Genomic DNA, 18,140 nt, shown 5'->3' with positions numbered 1-18,140 from the left:
TTTTTAAAAAAGGTGAAAAGGATATGCTAAAAAATTGGCGCCCCATCACACTTTTAAATGTCGATTATAAAGTTTTAGCCAAGTTATTAGCTGTCCGTTTTAAACCTTTTATTCATAAATTAATTCACCCAAATCAGGTTTGTGGGGTACCTGGAAGGTCTATAGCTGAATCCCTAAATATTTTAAGAGATGTTTTATGGTATTTTAAGGATAGAAATCAAACTGTAGCAATTTTATCCTTAGACTTTGAAAAAGCCTTTGATAGGGTCTCCCATGAATACCTGTTTTTAGTTCTTAAAAAGATGGCAGTGCCTGAAACGATTTTAAGCCGAATCATGCTTTTATACCGATCCTGTTTTAGTCAAGTCTCTGTTAATGGCTTTTTAACCAGCGGTGTTCCTCTTTTATCAGGTGTCAAACAGGGCTGCCCCCTGTCCCCACTCCTTTTTATTTGCGCAATCGAACCACTGATGGCCCTCCTCAGAAAAGACTGGGTAGTAAGAGGCGTACCGATACCTGGTGGAGGAGGGACCCATCTAAAGGTGTTGGGGTACATGGATGATGTCACCATACTGTGCCCGGACTCTCCATCCATGAGGGGGGCATTGAGGAACACCAGCTATTTCTGCGAGGTCTCTGGTTTTAAGCTAAACACAGATAAATGTGACTGTTTTTATATTGGCTCCTGGGATTCATCCATCACCCCAGGAGTCACAATGCAACAGGATCAAATTAAAGTTTTAGGTATTGTTTTTAACCAGGTCAATGATGGGAGCCCTAACTGGGATTCAGCTATAGCTAAGATGGAGAAGAAGATTTTAATGTGGAATCTTAGAAACCTTACCATGGAGGGGAAGATTTTAATAATAAAGATGGTTTTACTCCCTATTATGCTATACATTGCCATGGTATTTCCTCCATCTATTTTATACATTAAAAAAGTAACTAGAATTGTTTTTACCTTTTTATGGGGTTCAAAAATGGAGAAATTAAAGCGTGATTTTATGTACAAAAGTAAAGATAATGGCGGGAAAGATGTTCCTAACCTTTTTACTTTCTTTTACATAAAGTATTTCTGTTTCTGTTTTAAAATTATTAAATCCGATGGCATTTTTAGCTGCTTTTTAAGGTACGCTGCGGGCATGGTTTTTAAAAGATGGTTGCGCATCCCTCTGAACGCTCCGGTGCTTCTGTGTCCCCCAAAACATTATGTGGTGTTGGAAAAGACAGTCAGGCTCCTAGGTCTCCAAGATTTGGAGCCTGACATACTGGGGGACCAGAGAAAGGTATCAAAGGTCCTCAGGCGGAGTGAGGTTACCCTGGCAGTGTCCAATTTTACACAGGCAAGATCCAAAAAGGTATGGCGGAACGTGTACGGGAAGTTTCTGGCGAATGTACACAGGGATCTTGCCTGGGCAATCGTCCACCAGTGCCTCCCTACTCGTGAGTTCCAGCACAGGCGAGGACTGGTGGCGAGAGCCAAGTGCCCAAGAGATGGCTGCGGAGTGGACGAAACGGTGCTGCACATATTTTGGAACTGCCCTTTTGCACGGGAGCTTTGGAGGAAGGTAGGCCCACTTTTGAAGTGGGCCTGCGGCCTAAAAGATTTTAATCACGAATGTGTCTTTTACGGTCTTTTTAACTGCCCCAATTTTAAACAGCAGATGATCTGCTGGATGATTATTAATTGTTTTAAAAATGCCATCTGGAAAGTTAGGAACATCTTACTTTTTAAACATGATTTTATTGATGTTAAAAACTGTATAAAGCTGGCCCTGAGTGAGATGTACATCTATTACCTAAGAGACAAGAAACAGTTGGGGGCCAGCGAGGCAGCATCCATGTGGTGTCTGCCTCTATGGAACGAAATAACAGTATAATCAGTTTTTATGATATTTGTATAATGTTTTATCCTGCCATTTTTATTTTTTCTCCTTTTATTACTGGTTTTATTATTTGTATTTTAAAACTTTTGTGAACCTTTTATTATTTTGCATTTTAAATTTTGTATGGTTTCTTATTTATTCAATAAAATTTTGTTGAAACCTTATCTGTTCTTATCAGTTTAATATCTGATACGTCCCCTATCTGGGGACCATATATTAAATGGATTTTTGAGAACGGGGGCCGATTTCGAAGCTTGCTTCCGTCGCCCTATGCATTGACCCGATATGGCAGTATCTTCGAGTACAGTGCACCACCCCCTTACAGGGTTAAAAAGAAAGATTCCTACTTTCATTGCTACCTGCTTGCTGGCTAGCCAGCTAGCCAGCCCTGTGGGCCTTGCTGCTGCTGCAGCCAAAAAACAAAAGGTGGTGCTGCTGCTGCTTCTGCTGCTTCTGCTTCTGCTTGTGTCTGGCCCCTGTTGGAGCGTCCAGGCACAGGACTTCTGCTGCTGCTGACTAAATGGCCTCCTTAATTGGATCATTTGAGTAGCCAGCACACCTGTGCAGGTAGGGCATGACATGATAGGCAGCTGCCTTGATAGCGGGTGGGTGCTGAATGTTCCTAATTGACAAAATAAGATTAATGCTTATGAAGAAATATAAAATCTCATCCCTTCCCCAATATCGCGCCACACCCCTACCCCTTAATTCCCTGGTTGAACGTGATGGACATATGTCTTTTTTCGACCGTACTAACTATGTAACTATGTAACATAACATGGGGGGGGGGGGGGGGTCTCCTGGCTGTTCACACAGGTGTGTCATTGCTGTACATTGACCATGCATTGCTTCTGTGGTATTGCAAAGGCAAAGACAAATGCTTCCAGCCATCCATTGCACTAATGGATTGGTCATCAGCTGGCTGTCTATGTCCCGCATCAATATAGACCAAAGTACAGAGGGTTAGGCTATGCTATTGTGCACCTACCTGATGCATCAGAAGGTGCGAGGCCCTTGCTAAATTCTGTGCACAGACTTTGAGATCTATGCTTTAGACTGTATCTAAACCTGCTCCAACATGGACTGACATTCTGGCCTACTTTCAGCCGATGCGACTTGTCTGTCGCTGAACAGTCGCTTTTTATGTATTCAGCACCTATGTATAATGTTGTAAAAATGCTCTAGAAGCTAAAGTCGCAGAAATGTCACACATATTTGGCCTGCAACTTTCTGTGCGACAAATTCAGACAGGAAAAATCAGTATAAATCCTTAGAAAATTATCCCCCAGTGTCTCCATCTGCTGGCGGTATTGAATAAGCATTGCTGCACTGATGGGGTATGCATTAGACGAAAAAAAAGAAGAAAAAGAAGAATAATACGCCCAGAAAAGAGGCGAAAAGGAGAAAAACGTAAAAAAACGTGAAAAAAAAGTAAGAGGAAGAGAAGGGAAAAAAAGGTGGAAATGGGTTTAAAAGTGATTTCGGCGGAGAAATATATATATATATATATATATATATATATATATATATATATATATGCGCACACACACACATAGATATAAACGTATTCTCCGTTGAGATATTGCAGCCGCTGCTGTGTCCAGGCCCAGGAGCCTTAGCACTGTGCTGTGATGTCACTCAATACCACTGACATCACTAGGTGTAAACAACATCTCTCCTTTGCTGTGTATGTGACTATGGAGCTGTTTGGTGATGTCGTCTATTACGGCCTTCATAGAAGCAACAGGAGATTGTTGCATCCATCTTGAACCCTCAGAACTACAGTGCTATGATGTCACTCACTTCCACAGGCCTTGCAGAGTGTAAACAACAACAACCCAGCTTTGTTGTGTATGTAACCATAGGGATTTGTGATGTCACCTAGAACCTTCACAGCAGCGACAGCTTTATGAGGAGCATCAGCACTGCTCTGCCTGAGCAGAACCATCACCGCCATAGGTTGTCAAATAACCCGGATTTAACCCACACAGGTAAGTCCAATGGGGTGCAGGCATGTCCTCTATGCTTACAGCTTCCCGTGGGTGTTGGTTTGATACCGTTTGGGGACAGCCAAGGAGGCATCTGCAGGCAACAAAGGTAGGTGTGTGCTTGTGTGTGTGTTTCCTATGCAGATCCTAAGCCCAGTGTCACATGCAAGTAGGAGGAGTAAGAAGGGTTCCTGGCAAATCCGGGTTATGGATTGCATTTAAAAAGGCCCCGTGGGAGTGCAATGGGCCCCTGTCTTGCTGCTTAGCAATAATGGTATGGGTTTAGGTTCTGCTGTGTGTACTGGTGGTTGACTGCCCCCCAGCCCAGAGTGTGCATGGAAAATTGTCTGGCAGCCTCCCTGACAGCAAGCAGTGATAGTGCCCATGAAGGGGACCTTGTTGGGCCCGCCCCTTTCACGGTTATCGCTTCTCGGCCTTTTGGCTAAGATCAAGTGTAGTATCTGTTCTTATCAGTTTAATATCTGATACGTCCCCTATCTGGGGACCATATATTAAATGGATTTTTGAGAACGGGGGCCGATTTCGAAGCTTGCTTCCGTCGCCCTATGCATTGACCCGATATGGCAGTATCTTCGGGTACAGTGCACCACCCCCTTACAGGGTTAAAAAGAAAGATTCCTACTTTCATTGCTACCTGCTTGCTGGCTAGCCAGCTAGCCAGCCCTGTGGGCCTTGCTGCTGCTGCAGCCAAAAAACAAAAGGTGGTGCTGCTTCTGCTGCTTCTGCTTCTGCTTGTGTCTGGCCCCTGTTGGAGCGTCCAGGCACAGGACTTCTGCTGCTGCTGACTAAATGGCCTCCTTAATTGGATCATTTGAGTAGCCAGCACACCTGTGCAGGTAGGGCATGACATGATAGGCAGCTGCCTTGATAGCGGGTGGGTGCTGAATGTTCCTAATTGACAAAATAAGATTAATGCTTATGAAGAAATATAAAATCTCATCCCTTCCCCAATATCGCGCCACACCCCTACCCCTTAATTCCCTGGTTGAACGTGATGGACATATGTCTTTTTTCGACCGTACTAACTATGTAACTATGTAACATAACATGGGGGGGGGGGGGTCTCCTGGCTGTTCACACAGGTGTGTCATTGCTGTACATTGACCATGCATTGCTTCTGTGGTATTGCAAAGGCAAAGACAAATGCTTCCAGCCATCCATTGCACTAATGGATTGGTCATCAGCTGGCTGTCTATGTCCCGCATCAATATAGACCAAAGTACAGAGGGTTAGGCTATGCTATTGTGCACCTACCTGATGCATCAGAAGGTGCGAGGCCCTTGCTAAATTCTGTGCACAGACTTTGAGATCTATGCTTTAGACTGTATCTAAACCTGCTCCAACATGGACTGACATTCTGGCCTACTTTCAGCCGATGCGACTTGTCTGTCGCTGAACAGTCGCTTTTTATGTATTCAGCACCTATGTATAATGTTGTAAAAATGCTCTAGAAGCTAAAGTCGCAGAAATGTCACACATATTTGGCCTGCAACTTTCTGTGCGACAAATTCAGACAGGAAAAATCAGTATAAATCCTTAGAAAATTATCCCCCAGTGTCTCCATCTGCTGGCGGTATTGAATAAGCATTGCTGCACTGATGGGGTATGCATTAGACGGAAAAAAAAGAAGAAAAAGAAGAATAATACGCCCAGAAAAGAGGCGAAAAGGAGAAAAACGTAAAAAAACGTGAAAAAAAAGTAAGAGGAAGAGAAGGGAAAAAAAGGTGGAAATGGGTTTAAAAGTGATTTCGGCGGAGAAATATATATATATATATATATATATATATATATATATATATATATATATATATATATATATGCGCACACACACACATAGATATAAACGTATTCTCCGTTGAGATATTGCAGCCGCTGCTGTGTCCAGGCCCAGGAGCCTTAGCACTGGGCTGTGATGTCACTCAATACCACTGACATCACTAGGTGTAAACAACATCTCTCCTTTGCTGTGTATGTGACTATGGAGCTGTTTGGTGATGTCGTCTATTACGGCCTTCATAGAAGCAACAGGAGATTGTTGCATCCATCTTGAACCCTCAGAACTACAGTGCTATGATGTCACTCACTTCCACAGGCCTTGCAGAGTGTAAACAACAACAACCCAGCTTTGTTGTGTATGTAACCATAGGGATTTGTGATGTCACCTAGAACCTTCACAGCAGCGACAGCTTTATGAGGAGCATCAGCACTGCTCTGCCTGAGCAGAACCATCACCGCCATAGGTTGTCAAATAACCCGGATTTAACCCACACAGGTAAGTCCAATGGGGTGCAGGCATGTCCTCTATGCTTACAGCTTCCCGTGGGTGTTGGTTTGATACCGTTTGGGGACAGCCAAGGAGGCATCTGCAGGCAACAAAGGTAGGTGTGTGCTTGTGTGTGTGTTTCCTATGCAGATCCTAAGCCCAGTGTCACATGCAAGTAGGAGGAGTAAGAAGGGTTCCTGGCAAATCCGGGTTATGGATTGCATTTAAAAAGGCCCCGTGGGAGTGCAATGGGCCCCTGTCTTGCTGCTTAGCAATAATGGTATGGGTTTAGGTTCTGCTGTGTGTACTGGTGGTTGACTGCCCCCCAGCCCAGAGTGTGCATGGAAAATTGTCTGGCAGCCTCCCTGACAGCAAGCAGTGATAGTGCCCATGAAGGGGACCTTGTTGGGCCCGCCCCTTTCACGGTTATCGCTTCTCGGCCTTTTGGCTAAGATCAAGTGTAGTATCTGTTCTTATCAGTTTAATATCTGATACGTCCCCTATCTGGGGACCATATATTAAATGGATTTTTGAGAACGGGGGCCGATTTCGAAGCTTGCTTCCGTCGCCCTATGCATTGACCCGATATGGCAGTATCTTCGGGTACAGTGCACCACCCCCTTACAGGGTTAAAAAGAAAGATTCCTACTTTCATTGCTACCTGCTTGCTGGCTAGCCAGCTAGCCAGCCCTGTGGGCCTTGCTGCTGCTGCAGCCAAAAAACAAAAGGTGGTGCTGCTGCTGCTTCTGCTGCTTCTGCTTCTGCTTGTGTCTGGCCCCTGTTGGAGCGTCCAGGCACAGGACTTCTGCTGCTGCTGACTAAATGGCCTCCTTAATTGGATCATTTGAGTAGCCAGCACACCTGTGCAGGTAGGGCATGACATGATAGGCAGCTGCCTTGATAGCGGGTGGGTGCTGAATGTTCCTAATTGACAAAATAAGATTAATGCTTATGAAGAAATATAAAATCTCATCCCTTCCCCAATATCGCGCCACACCCCTACCCCTTAATTCCCTGGTTGAACGTGATGGACATATGTCTTTTTTCGACCGTACTAACTATGTAACTATGTAACATAACATGGGGGGGGGGGTCTCCTGGCTGTTCACACAGGTGTGTCATTGCTGTACATTGACCATGCATTGCTTCTGTGGTATTGCAAAGGCAAAGACAAATGCTTCCAGCCATCCATTGCACTAATGGATTGGTCATCAGCTGGCTGTCTATGTCCCGCATCAATATAGACCAAAGTACAGAGGGTTAGGCTATGCTATTGTGCACCTACCTGATGCATCAGAAGGTGCGAGGCCCTTGCTAAATTCTGTGCACAGACTTTGAGATCTATGCTTTAGACTGTATCTAAACCTGCTCCAACATGGACTGACATTCTGGCCTACTTTCAGCCGATGCGACTTGTCTGTCGCTGAACAGTCGCTTTTTATGTATTCAGCACCTATGTATAATGTTGTAAAAATGCTCTAGAAGCTAAAGTCGCAGAAATGTCACACATATTTGGCCTGCAACTTTCTGTGCGACAAATTCAGACAGGAAAAATCAGTATAAATCCTTAGAAAATTATCCCCCAGTGTCTCCATCTGCTGGCGGTATTGAATAAGCATTGCTGCACTGATGGTGTATGCATTAGACGAAAAAAAAGAAGAAAAAGAAGAATAATACGCCCAGAAAAGAGGCGAAAAGGAGAAAAACGTAAAAAAACGTGAAAAAAAAGTAAGAGGAAGAGAAGGGAAAAAAAGGTGGAAATGGGTTTAAAAGTGATTTCGGCGGAGAAATATATATATATATATATATATATATATATATATATATATATATATGCGCACACACACACATAGATATAAACGTATTCTCCGTTGAGATATTGCAGCCGCTGCTGTGTCCAGGCCCAGGAGCCTTAGCACTGGGCTGTGATGTCACTCAATACCACTGACATCACTAGGTGTAAACAACATCTCTCCTTTGCTGTGTATGTGACTATGGAGCTGTTTGGTGATGTCGTCTATTACGGCCTTCATAGAAGCAACAGGAGATTGTTGCATCCATCTTGAACCCTCAGAACTACAGTGCTATGATGTCACTCACTTCCACAGGCCTTGCAGAGTGTAAACAACAACAACCCAGCTTTGTTGTGTATGTAACCATAGGGATTTGTGATGTCACCTAGAACCTTCACAGCAGCGACAGCTTTATGAGGAGCATCAGCACTGCTCTGCCTGAGCAGAACCATCACCGCCATAGGTTGTCAAATAACCCGGATTTAACCCACACAGGTAAGTCCAATGGGGTGCAGGCATGTCCTCTATGCTTACAGCTTCCCGTGGGTGTTGGTTTGATACCGTTTGGGGACAGCCAAGGAGGCATCTGCAGGCAACAAAGGTAGGTGTGTGCTTGTGTGTGTGTTTCCTATGCAGATCCTAAGCCCAGTGTCACATGCAAGTAGGAGGAGTAAGAAGGGTTCCTGGCAAATCCGGGTTATGGATTGCATTTAAAAAGGCCCCGTGGGAGTGCAATGGGCCCCTGTCTTGCTGCTTAGCAATAATGGTATGGGTTTAGGTTCTGCTGTGTGTACTGGTGGTTGACTGCCCCCCAGCCCAGAGTGTGCATGGAAAATTGTCTGGCAGCCTCCCTGACAGCAAGCAGTGATAGTGCCCATGAAGGGGACCTTGTTGGGCCCGCCCCTTTCACGGTTATCGCTTCTCGGCCTTTTGGCTAAGATCAAGTGTAGTATCTGTTCTTATCAGTTTAATATCTGATACGTCCCCTATCTGGGGACCATATATTAAATGGATTTTTGAGAACGGGGGCCGATTTCGAAGCTTGCTTCCGTCGCCCTATGCATTGACCCGATATGGCAGTATCTTCGGGTACAGTGCACCACCCCCTTACAGGGTTAAAAAGAAAGATTCCTACTTTCATTGCTACCTGCTTGCTGGCTAGCCAGCTAGCCAGCCCTGTGGGCCTTGCTGCTGCTGCAGCCAAAAAACAAAAGGTGGTGCTGCTGCTGCTTCTGCTGCTTCTGCTTGTGTCTGGCCCCTGTTGGAGCGTCCAGGCACAGGACTTCTGCTGCTGCTGACTAAATGGCCTCCTTAATTGGATCATTTGAGTAGCCAGCACACCTGTGCAGGTAGGGCATGACATGATAGGCAGCTGCCTTGATAGCGGGTGGGTGCTGAATGTTCCTAATTGACAAAATAAGATTAATGCTTATGAAGAAATATAAAATCTCATCCCTTCCCCAATATCGCGCCACACCCCTACCCCTTAATTCCCTGGTTGAACGTGATGGACATATGTCTTTTTTCGACCGTACTAACTATGTAACTATGTAACATAACATGGGGGGGGGGGGGGGGGGTCTCCTGGCTGTTCACACAGGTGTGTCATTGCTGTACATTGACCATGCATTGCTTCTGTGGTATTGCAAAGGCAAAGACAAATGCTTCCAGCCATCCATTGCACTAATGGATTGGTCATCAGCTGGCTGTCTATGTCCCGCATCAATATAGACCAAAGTACAGAGGGTTAGGCTATGCTATTGTGCACCTACCTGATGCATCAGAAGGTGCGAGGCCCTTGCTAAATTCTGTGCACAGACTTTGAGATCTATGCTTTAGACTGTATCTAAACCTGCTCCAACATGGACTGACATTCTGGCCTACTTTCAGCCGATGCGACTTGTCTGTCGCTGAACAGTCGCTTTTTATGTATTCAGCACCTATGTATAATGTTGTAAAAATGCTCTAGAAGCTAAAGTCGCAGAAATGTCACACATATTTGGCCTGCAACTTTCTGTGCGACAAATTCAGACAGGAAAAATCAGTATAAATCCTTAGAAAATTATCCCCCAGTGTCTCCATCTGCTGGCGGTATTGAATAAGCATTGCTGCACTGATGGGGTATGCATTAGACGAAAAAAAGAAGAAAAAGAAGAATAATACGCCCAGAAAAGAGGCGAAAAGGAGAAAAACGTAAAAAAACGTGAAAAAAAAGTAAGAGGAAGAGAAGGGAAAAAAAGGTGGAAATGGGTTTAAAAGTGATTTCGGCGGAGAAATATATATATATATATATATATATATATATGCGCACACACACACATAGATATAAACGTATTCTCCGTTGAGATATTGCAGCCGCTGCTGTGTCCAGGCCCAGGAGCCTTAGCACTGTGCTGTGATGTCACTCAATACCACTGACATCACTAGGTGTAAACAACATCTCTCCTTTGCTGTGTATGTGACTATGGAGCTGTTTGGTGATGTCGTCTATTACGGCCTTCATAGAAGCAACAGGAGATTGTTGCATCCATCTTGAACCCTCAGAACTACAGTGCTATGATGTCACTCACTTCCACAGGCCTTGCAGAGTGTAAACAACAACAACCCAGCTTTGTTGTGTATGTAACCATAGGATTTGTGATGTCACCTAGAACCTTCACAGCAGCGACAGCTTTATGAGGAGCATCAGCACTGCTCTGCCTGAGCAGAACCATCACCGCCATAGGTTGTCAAATAACCCGGATTTAACCCACACAGGTAAGTCCAATGGGGTGCAGGCATGTCCTCTATGCTTACAGCTTCCCGTGGGTGTTGGTTTGATACCGTTTGGGGACAGCCAAGGAGGCATCTGCAGGCAACAAAGGTAGGTGTGTGCTTGTGTGTGTGTTTCCTATGCAGATCCTAAGCCCAGTGTCACATGCAAGTAGGAGGAGTAAGAAGGGTTCCTGGCAAATCCGGGTTATGGATTGCATTTAAAAAGGCCCCCGTGGGAGTGCAATGGGCCCCTGTCTTGCTGCTTAGCAATAATGGTATGGGTTTAGGTTCTGCTGTGTGTACTGGTGGTTGACTGCCCCCCAGCCCAGAGTGTGCATGGAAAATTGTCTGGCAGCCTCCCTGACAGCAAGCAGTGATAGTGCCCATGAAGGGGACCTTGTTGGGCCCGCCCCTTTCACGGTTATCGCTTCTCGGCCTTTTGGCTAAGATCAAGTGTAGTATCTGTTCTTATCAGTTTAATATCTGATACGTCCCCTATCTGGGGACCATATATTAAATGGATTTTTGAGAACGGGGGCCGATTTCGAAGCTTGCTTCCGTCGCCTATGCATTGACCCGATATGGCAGTATCTTCGGGGTACAGTGCACCACCCCCTTACAGGGTTAAAAAGAAAGATTCCTACTTTCATTGCTACCTGCTTGCTGGCTAGCCAGCTAGCCAGCCCTGTGGGCCTTGCTGCTGCTGCAGCCAAAAAACAAAAGGTGGTGCTGCTGCTGCTTCTGCTGCTTCTGCTTCTGCTTGTGTCTGGCCCCTGTTGAGCGTCCAGGCACAGGACTTCTGCTGCTGCTGACTAAATGGCCTCCTTAATTGATCATTTGAGTAGCCAGCACACCTGTGCAGGTAGGGCATGACATGATAGGCAGCTGCCTTGATAGCGGCGTGGGTGCTGAATGTTCCTAATTGACAAAATAAGATTGATGCTTATGAAGAAATATAAAATCTCATCCCTTCCCCAATATCGCGCCACACCCCTACCCCTTAATTCCCCTGGTTGAACGTGATGGACATATGTCTTTTTTCGACCGTACTAACTATGTAACTATGTAACATAACATGGGGGGGGGGGGGGGGGGTCTCCTGGCTGTTCACACAGGTGTGTCATTGCTGTACATTGACCATGCATTGCTTCTGTGGTATTGCAAAGGCAAAGACAAATGCTTCCAGCCATCCATTGCACTAATGGATTGGTTCATCAGCTGGCTGTCTATGTCCCGCATCAATATAGACCAAAGTACAGAGGGTTAGGCTATGCTATTGTGCACCTACCTGATGCATCAGAAGGTGCGAGGCCCTTGCTAAATTCTGTGCACAGACTTTGAGATCTATGCTTTAGACTGTATCTAAACCTGCTCCAACATGGACTGACATTCTGGCCTACTTTCAGCCGATGCGACTTGTCTGTCGCTGAACAGTCGCTTTTTTATGTATTCAGCACCTATGTATAATGTTGTAAAAATGCTCTAGAAGCTAAAGTCGCAGAAATGTCACACATATTTGGCCTGCAACTTTCTGTGCGACAAATTCAGACAGGAAAAATCAGTATAAATCCTTAGAAAATTATCCCTCAGTGTCTCCATCTGCTGGCGGTATTGAATAAGCATTGCTGCACTGATGGGGTATGCATTAGACGAAAAAAAGAAGAAAAAGAAGAATAATACGCCCAGAAAAGAGGCGAAAAGGAGAAAAACGTAAAAAAACGTGAAAAAAAAGTAAGAGGAAGAGAAGGGAAAAAAAGGTGGAAATGGGTTTAAAAGTGATTTCGGCGGAGAAATATATATATATATATATATATATATGCGCACACACACACATAGATATAAACGTATTCTCCGTTGAGATATTGCAGCCGCTGCTGTGTCCAGGCCCAGGAGCCTTAGCACTGTGCTGTGATGTCACTCAATACCACTGACATCACTAGGTGTAAACAACATCTCTCCTTTGCTGTGTATGTGACTATGGAGCTGTTTGGTGATGTCGTCTATTACGGCCTTCATAGAAGCAACAGGAGATTGTTGCATCCATCTTGAACCCTCAGAACTACAGTGCTATGATGTCACTCACTTCCACAGGCCTTGCAGAGTGTAAACAACAACAACCCAGCTTTGTTGTGTATGTAACCATAGGGATTTGTGATGTCACCTAGAACCTTCACAGCAGCGACAGCTTTATGAGGAGCATCAGCACTGCTCTGCCTGAGCAGAACCATCACCGCCATAGGTTGTCAAATAACCCGGATTTAACCCACACAGGTAAGTCCAATGGGGTGCAGGCATGTCCTCTATGCTTACAGCTTCCCGTGGGTGTTGGTTTGATACCGTTTGGGGACAGCCAAGGAGGCATCTGCAGGCAACAAAGGTAGGTGTGTGCTTGTGTGTGTGTTTCCTATGCAGATCCTAAGCCCAGTGTCACATGCAAGTAGGAGGAGTAAGAAGGGTTCCTGCAAATCCGGGTTATGGATTGCATTTAAAAAGGCCCCGTGGGAGTGCAATGGGCCCCTGTCTTGCTGCTTAGCAATAATGGTATGGGTTTAGGTTCTGCTGTGTGTACTGGTGGTTGACTGCCCCCCAGCCCAGAGTGTGCATGGAAAATTGTCTGGCAGCCTCCCTGACAGCAAGCAGTGATAGTGCCCATGAAGGGGACCTTGTTGGGCCCGCCCCTTTCACGGTTATCGCTTCTCGGCCTTTTGGCTAAGATCAAGTGTAGTATCTGTTCTTATCAGTTTAATATCTGATACGTCCCCTATCTGGGGACCATATATTAAATGATTTTTGAGAACGGGGGCCGATTTCGAAGCTTGCTTCCGTCGCCCTATGCATTGACCCGATATGGCAGTATCTTCGGGTACAGTTGCACCACCCCCTTACAGGGTTAAAAAGAAAGATTCCTACTTTCATTGCTACCTGCTTGCTGGCTAGCCAGCTAGCCAGCCTGTGGGGCCTTGCTGCTGCTGCAGCCAAAAAACAAAAGGTGGTGCTGCTGCTGCTTCTGCTGCTTCTGCTTCTGCTTGTGTCTGGCCCCTGTTGGAGCGTCCAGGCACAGGACTTCTGCTGCTGCTGACTAAATGGCCTCCTTAATTGGATCATTTGAGTAGCCAGCACACCTGTGCAGGTAGGGCATGACATGATAGGCAGCTGCCTTGATAGCGGGTGGGTGCTGAATGTTCCTAATTGACAAAATAAGATTAATGCTTATGAAGAAATATAAAATCTCATCCTTCCCCAATATCGCGCCACACCCCTACCCCTTAATTCCCTGGTTTGAACGTGATGGACATATGTCTTTTTTCGACCGTACTAACTATGTAACTATGTAACATAACATGGGGGGGGGGGGGGTCTCCTGGCTGTTCACACAGGTGTGTCATTGCTGTACATTGACCATGCATTGCTTCTGTGGTATTGCAAAGGCAAGACAAATGCTTCCAGCCATCCATTGCACTAATGGATTGGTCATCAGCTGGCTGTCTATGTCCCGCATCAATATAGACCAAAGTACAGAGGGTTAGGCTATGCTATTGTGCACCTACCTGATGCATCAGAAGGTGCGAGGCCCTTGCTAAATTCTGTGCACAGACTTTGAGATCTATGCTTTAGACTGTATCTAAACCTGCTCCAACATGGACTGACATTCTGGCCTACTTTCAGCCGATGCGACTTGTCTGTCGCTGAACAGTCGCTTTTTATGTATTCAGCACCTATGTATAATGTTGTAAAAATGCTCTAGAAGCTAAAGTCGCAGAAATGTCACACATATTTGGCCTGCAACTTTCTGTGCGACAAATTCAGACAGGAAAAATCAGTATAAATCCTTAGAAAATTATCCCCCAGTGTCTCCATCTGCTGGCGGTATTGAATAAGCATTGCTGCACTGATGGGGTATGCATTAGACGAAAAAAAGAAGAAAAAGAAGAATAATACGCCCAGAAAAGAGGCGAAAAGGAGAAAAACGTAAAAAAAACGTGAAAAAAAAGTAAGAGGAAGAGAAGGGAAAAAAAGGTGGAAATGGGTTTAAAAAGTGATTTCGGCGGAGAAATATATATATATATATATATATATATATATATATATATATATATATATATGCGCACACACACACATAGATATAAACGTATTCTCCGTTGAGATATTGCAGCCGCTGCTGTGTCCAGGCCCAGGAGCCTTAGCACTGTGCTGTGATGTCACTCAATACCACTGACATCACTAGGTGTAAACAACATCTCTCCTTTGCTGTGTATGTGACTATGGAGCTGTTTGGTGATGTCGTCTATTACGGCCTTCATAGAAGCAACAGGAGATTGTTGCATCCATCTTGAACCCTCAGAACTACAGTGCTATGATGTCACTCACTTCCACAGGCCTTGCAGAGTGTAAACAACAACAACCCAGCTTTGTTGTGTATGTAACCATAGGGATTTGTGATGTCACCTAGAACCTTCACAGCAGCGACAGCTTTATGAGGAGCATCAGCACTGCTCTGCCTGGAGCAGAACCATCACCGCCATAGGTTGTCAAATAACCCGGATTTAACCCACACAGGTAAGTCCAATGGGGTGCAGGCATGTCCTCTATGCTTACAGCTTCCCGTGGGTGTTGGTTTGATACCGTTTGGGGACAGCCAAGGAGGCATCTGCAGGCAACAAAGGTAGGTGTGTGCTTGTGTGTGTGTTTCCTATGCAGATCCTAAGCCCAGTGTCACATGCAAGTAGGAGGAGTAAGAAGGGTTCCTGGCAAATCCGGGTTATGGATTGCATTTAAAAAGGCCCCGTGGGAGTGCAATGGGCCCCTGTCTTGCTGCTTAGCAATAATGGTATGGGTTTAGGTTCTGCTGTGTGTACTGGTGGTTGACTGCCCCCCAGCCCAGAGTGTGCATGGAAAAATTGTCTGGCAGCCTCCCTGACAGCAAGCAGTGATAGTGCCCATGAAGGGGACCTTGTTGGGCCCGCCCCTTTCACGGTTATCGCTTCTCGGCCTTTTGGCTAAGATCAAGTGTAGTATCTGTTCTTATCAGTTTAATATCTGATACGTCCCCTATCTGGGGACCATATATTAAATGGATTTTTTGAGAACGGGGGCCGATTTCGAAGCTTGCTTCCGTCGCCCTATGCATTGACCCGATATGGCAGTATCTTCGGGTACAGTGCACCACCCCCTTACAGGGTTAAAAAGAAAGATTCCTACTTTCATTGCTACCTGCTTGCTGGCTAGCCAGCTAGCCAGCCCTGTGGGCCTTGCTGCTGCTGCAGCCAAAAAACAAAAGGTGGTGCTGCTGCTGCTTCTGCTGCTTCTGCTTCTGCTTGTGTCTGGCCCCTGTTGGAGCGTCCAGGCACAGGACTTCTGCTGCTGCTGACTAAATGGCCTCCTTAATTGGATCATTTGAGTAGCCAGCACACCTGTGCAGGTAGGGCATGACATGATAGGCAGCTGCCTTGATAGCGGGTGGGTGCTGAATGTTCCTAATTGACAAAATAAGATTATGCTTATGAAGAAATATAAAATCTCATCCCTTCCCCAATATCGCGCCACACCCCTACCCCTTAATTCCCTGGTTGAACGTGATGGACATATGTCTTTTTTCGACCGTACTAACTATGTAACTATGTAACATAACATGGGGGGGGGGGGGTCTCCTGGCTGTTCACACAGGTGTGTCATTGCTGTACATTGACCATGCATTGCTTCTGTGGTATTGCAAAGGCAAAGACAAATGCTTCCAGCCATCCATTGCACTAATGGATTGGTCATCAGCTGGCTGTCTATGTCCCGCATCAATATAGACCAAAGTACAGAGGGTTAGGCTATGCTATTGTGCACCTACCTGATGCATCAGAAGGTGCGAGGCCCTTGCTAAATTCTGTGCACAGACTTTGAGATCTATGCTTTAGACTGTATCTAAACCTGCTCCAACATGGACTGACATTCTGGCCTACTTTCAGCCGATGCGACTTGTCTGTCGCTGAACAGTCGCTTTTTATGTATTCAGCACCTATGTATAATGTTGTAAAAATGCTCTAGAAGCTAAAGTCGCAGAAATGTCACACATATTTGGCCTGCAACTTGTCTGTGCGACAAATTCAGACAGGAAAAATCAGTATAAATCCTTAGAAAATTATCCCCCAGTGTCTCCATCTGCTGGCGGTATTGAATAAGCATTGCTGCACTGATGGTGTATGCATTAGACGAAAAAAAAGAAGAAAAAGAAGAATAATACGCCCAGAAAAGAGGCGAAAAGGAGAAAAACGTAAAAAAACGTGAAAAAAAGTAAGAGGAAGAGAAGGGAAAAAAAGGTGGAAATGGGTTTAAAAGTGATTTCGGCGGAGAAATATATATATATATATATATATATATATATATATATATATATATGCGCACACACACACATAGATATAAACGTATTCTCCGTTGAGATATTGCAGCCGCTGCTGTGTCCAGGCCCAGGAGCCTTAGCACTGGGCTGTGATGTCACTCAATACCACTGACATCACTAGGTGTAAACAACATCTCTCCTTTGCTGTGTATGTGACTATGGAGCTGTTTGGTGATGTCGTCTATTACGGCCTTCATAGAAGCAACAGGAGATTGTTGCATCCATCTTGAACCCTCAGAACTACAGTGCTATGATGTCACTCACTTCCACAGGCCTTGCAGAGTGTAAACAACAACAACCCAGCTTTGTTGTGTATGTAACCATAGGGATTTGTGATGTCACCTAGAACCTTCACAGCAGCGACAGCTTTATGAGGAGCATCAGCACTGCTCTGCCTGAGCAGAACCATCACCGCCATAGGTTGTCAAATAACCCGGATTTAACCCACACAGGTAAGTCCAATGGGGTGCAGGCATGTCCTCTATGCTTACAGCTTCCCGTGGGTGTTGGTTTGATACCGTTTGGGGACAGCCAAGGAGGCATCTGCAGGCAACAAAGGTAGGTGTGTGCTTGTGTGTGTGTTTCCTATGCAGATCCTAAGCCCAGTGTCACATGCAAGTAGGAGGAGTAAGAAGGGTTCCTGGCAAATCCGGGTTATGGATTGCATTTAAAAAGGCCCCGTGGGAGTGCAATGGGCCCCTGTCTTGCTGCTTAGCAATAATGGTATGGGTTTAGGTTCTGCTGTGTGTACTGGTGGTTGACTGCCCCCCAGCCCAGAGTGTGCATGGAAAATTGTCTGGCAGCCTCCCTGACAGCAAGCAGTGATAGTGCCCATGAAGGGGACCTTGTTGGGCCCGCCCCTTTCACGGTTATCGCTTCTCGGCCTTTTGGCTAAGATCAAGTGTAGTATCTGTTCTTATCAGTTTAATATCTGATACGTCCCCTATCTGGGGACCATATATTAAATGGATTTTTGAGAACGGGGGCCGATTTCGAAGCTTGCTTCCGTCGCCCTATGCATTGACCCGATATGGCAGTATCTTCGGGTAC

General features: G+C 45.5%; 7 non-coding genes and 1 pseudogene across 7 annotated transcripts; all 8 read left to right on the top strand.

The window, feature by feature from the left end:
• The first annotated feature begins 2,017 nt into the window (after window positions 1–2,017).
• On the top strand, window positions 2,018–2,203 carry LOC130299391 (U2 spliceosomal RNA). The gene has a single exon (XR_008850533.1). It is a non-coding gene; the product is annotated as a U2 spliceosomal RNA (small nuclear RNA).
• A 2,093-nt stretch (window positions 2,204–4,296) lies between these two features.
• On the top strand, window positions 4,297–4,487 carry LOC130299368 (U2 spliceosomal RNA). Its single transcript, XR_008850511.1, has one exon. It is a non-coding gene; the product is annotated as a U2 spliceosomal RNA (small nuclear RNA).
• Window positions 4,488–6,586: 2,099 nt separating this feature from the next.
• Window positions 6,587–6,777, top strand: LOC130299355 (U2 spliceosomal RNA). The gene has a single exon (XR_008850500.1). It is a non-coding gene; the product is annotated as a U2 spliceosomal RNA (small nuclear RNA).
• A 2,088-nt stretch (window positions 6,778–8,865) lies between these two features.
• LOC130299342 (U2 spliceosomal RNA) lies at window positions 8,866–9,056 on the top strand. Its single transcript, XR_008850489.1, has one exon. It is a non-coding gene; the product is annotated as a U2 spliceosomal RNA (small nuclear RNA).
• A 2,072-nt stretch (window positions 9,057–11,128) lies between these two features.
• LOC130299385 (U2 spliceosomal RNA) lies at window positions 11,129–11,319 on the top strand. Its single transcript, XR_008850528.1, has one exon. It is a non-coding gene; the product is annotated as a U2 spliceosomal RNA (small nuclear RNA).
• A 2,075-nt stretch (window positions 11,320–13,394) lies between these two features.
• LOC130299387 (U2 spliceosomal RNA) lies at window positions 13,395–13,585 on the top strand. Its single transcript, XR_008850530.1, has one exon. It is a non-coding gene; the product is annotated as a U2 spliceosomal RNA (small nuclear RNA).
• Window positions 13,586–15,682: 2,097 nt separating this feature from the next.
• LOC130299384 (U2 spliceosomal RNA) lies at window positions 15,683–15,874 on the top strand. Its single transcript, XR_008850527.1, has one exon. It is a non-coding gene; the product is annotated as a U2 spliceosomal RNA (small nuclear RNA).
• A 2,087-nt stretch (window positions 15,875–17,961) lies between these two features.
• LOC130299389 (U2 spliceosomal RNA) lies at window positions 17,962–18,140 on the top strand (annotated as a pseudogene; the record flags this gene model as incomplete).

The sequence above is a fragment of the Hyla sarda genome, unplaced genomic scaffold (genome assembly GCF_029499605.1).
Source record: "Hyla sarda isolate aHylSar1 unplaced genomic scaffold, aHylSar1.hap1 scaffold_1047, whole genome shotgun sequence".
NCBI lineage: Eukaryota > Metazoa > Chordata > Amphibia > Anura > Hylidae > Hyla > Hyla sarda.
The sequence above is the reverse complement of the archived record's forward strand: the minus strand, read 5'-3'. Positions and strand labels throughout refer to the sequence as shown.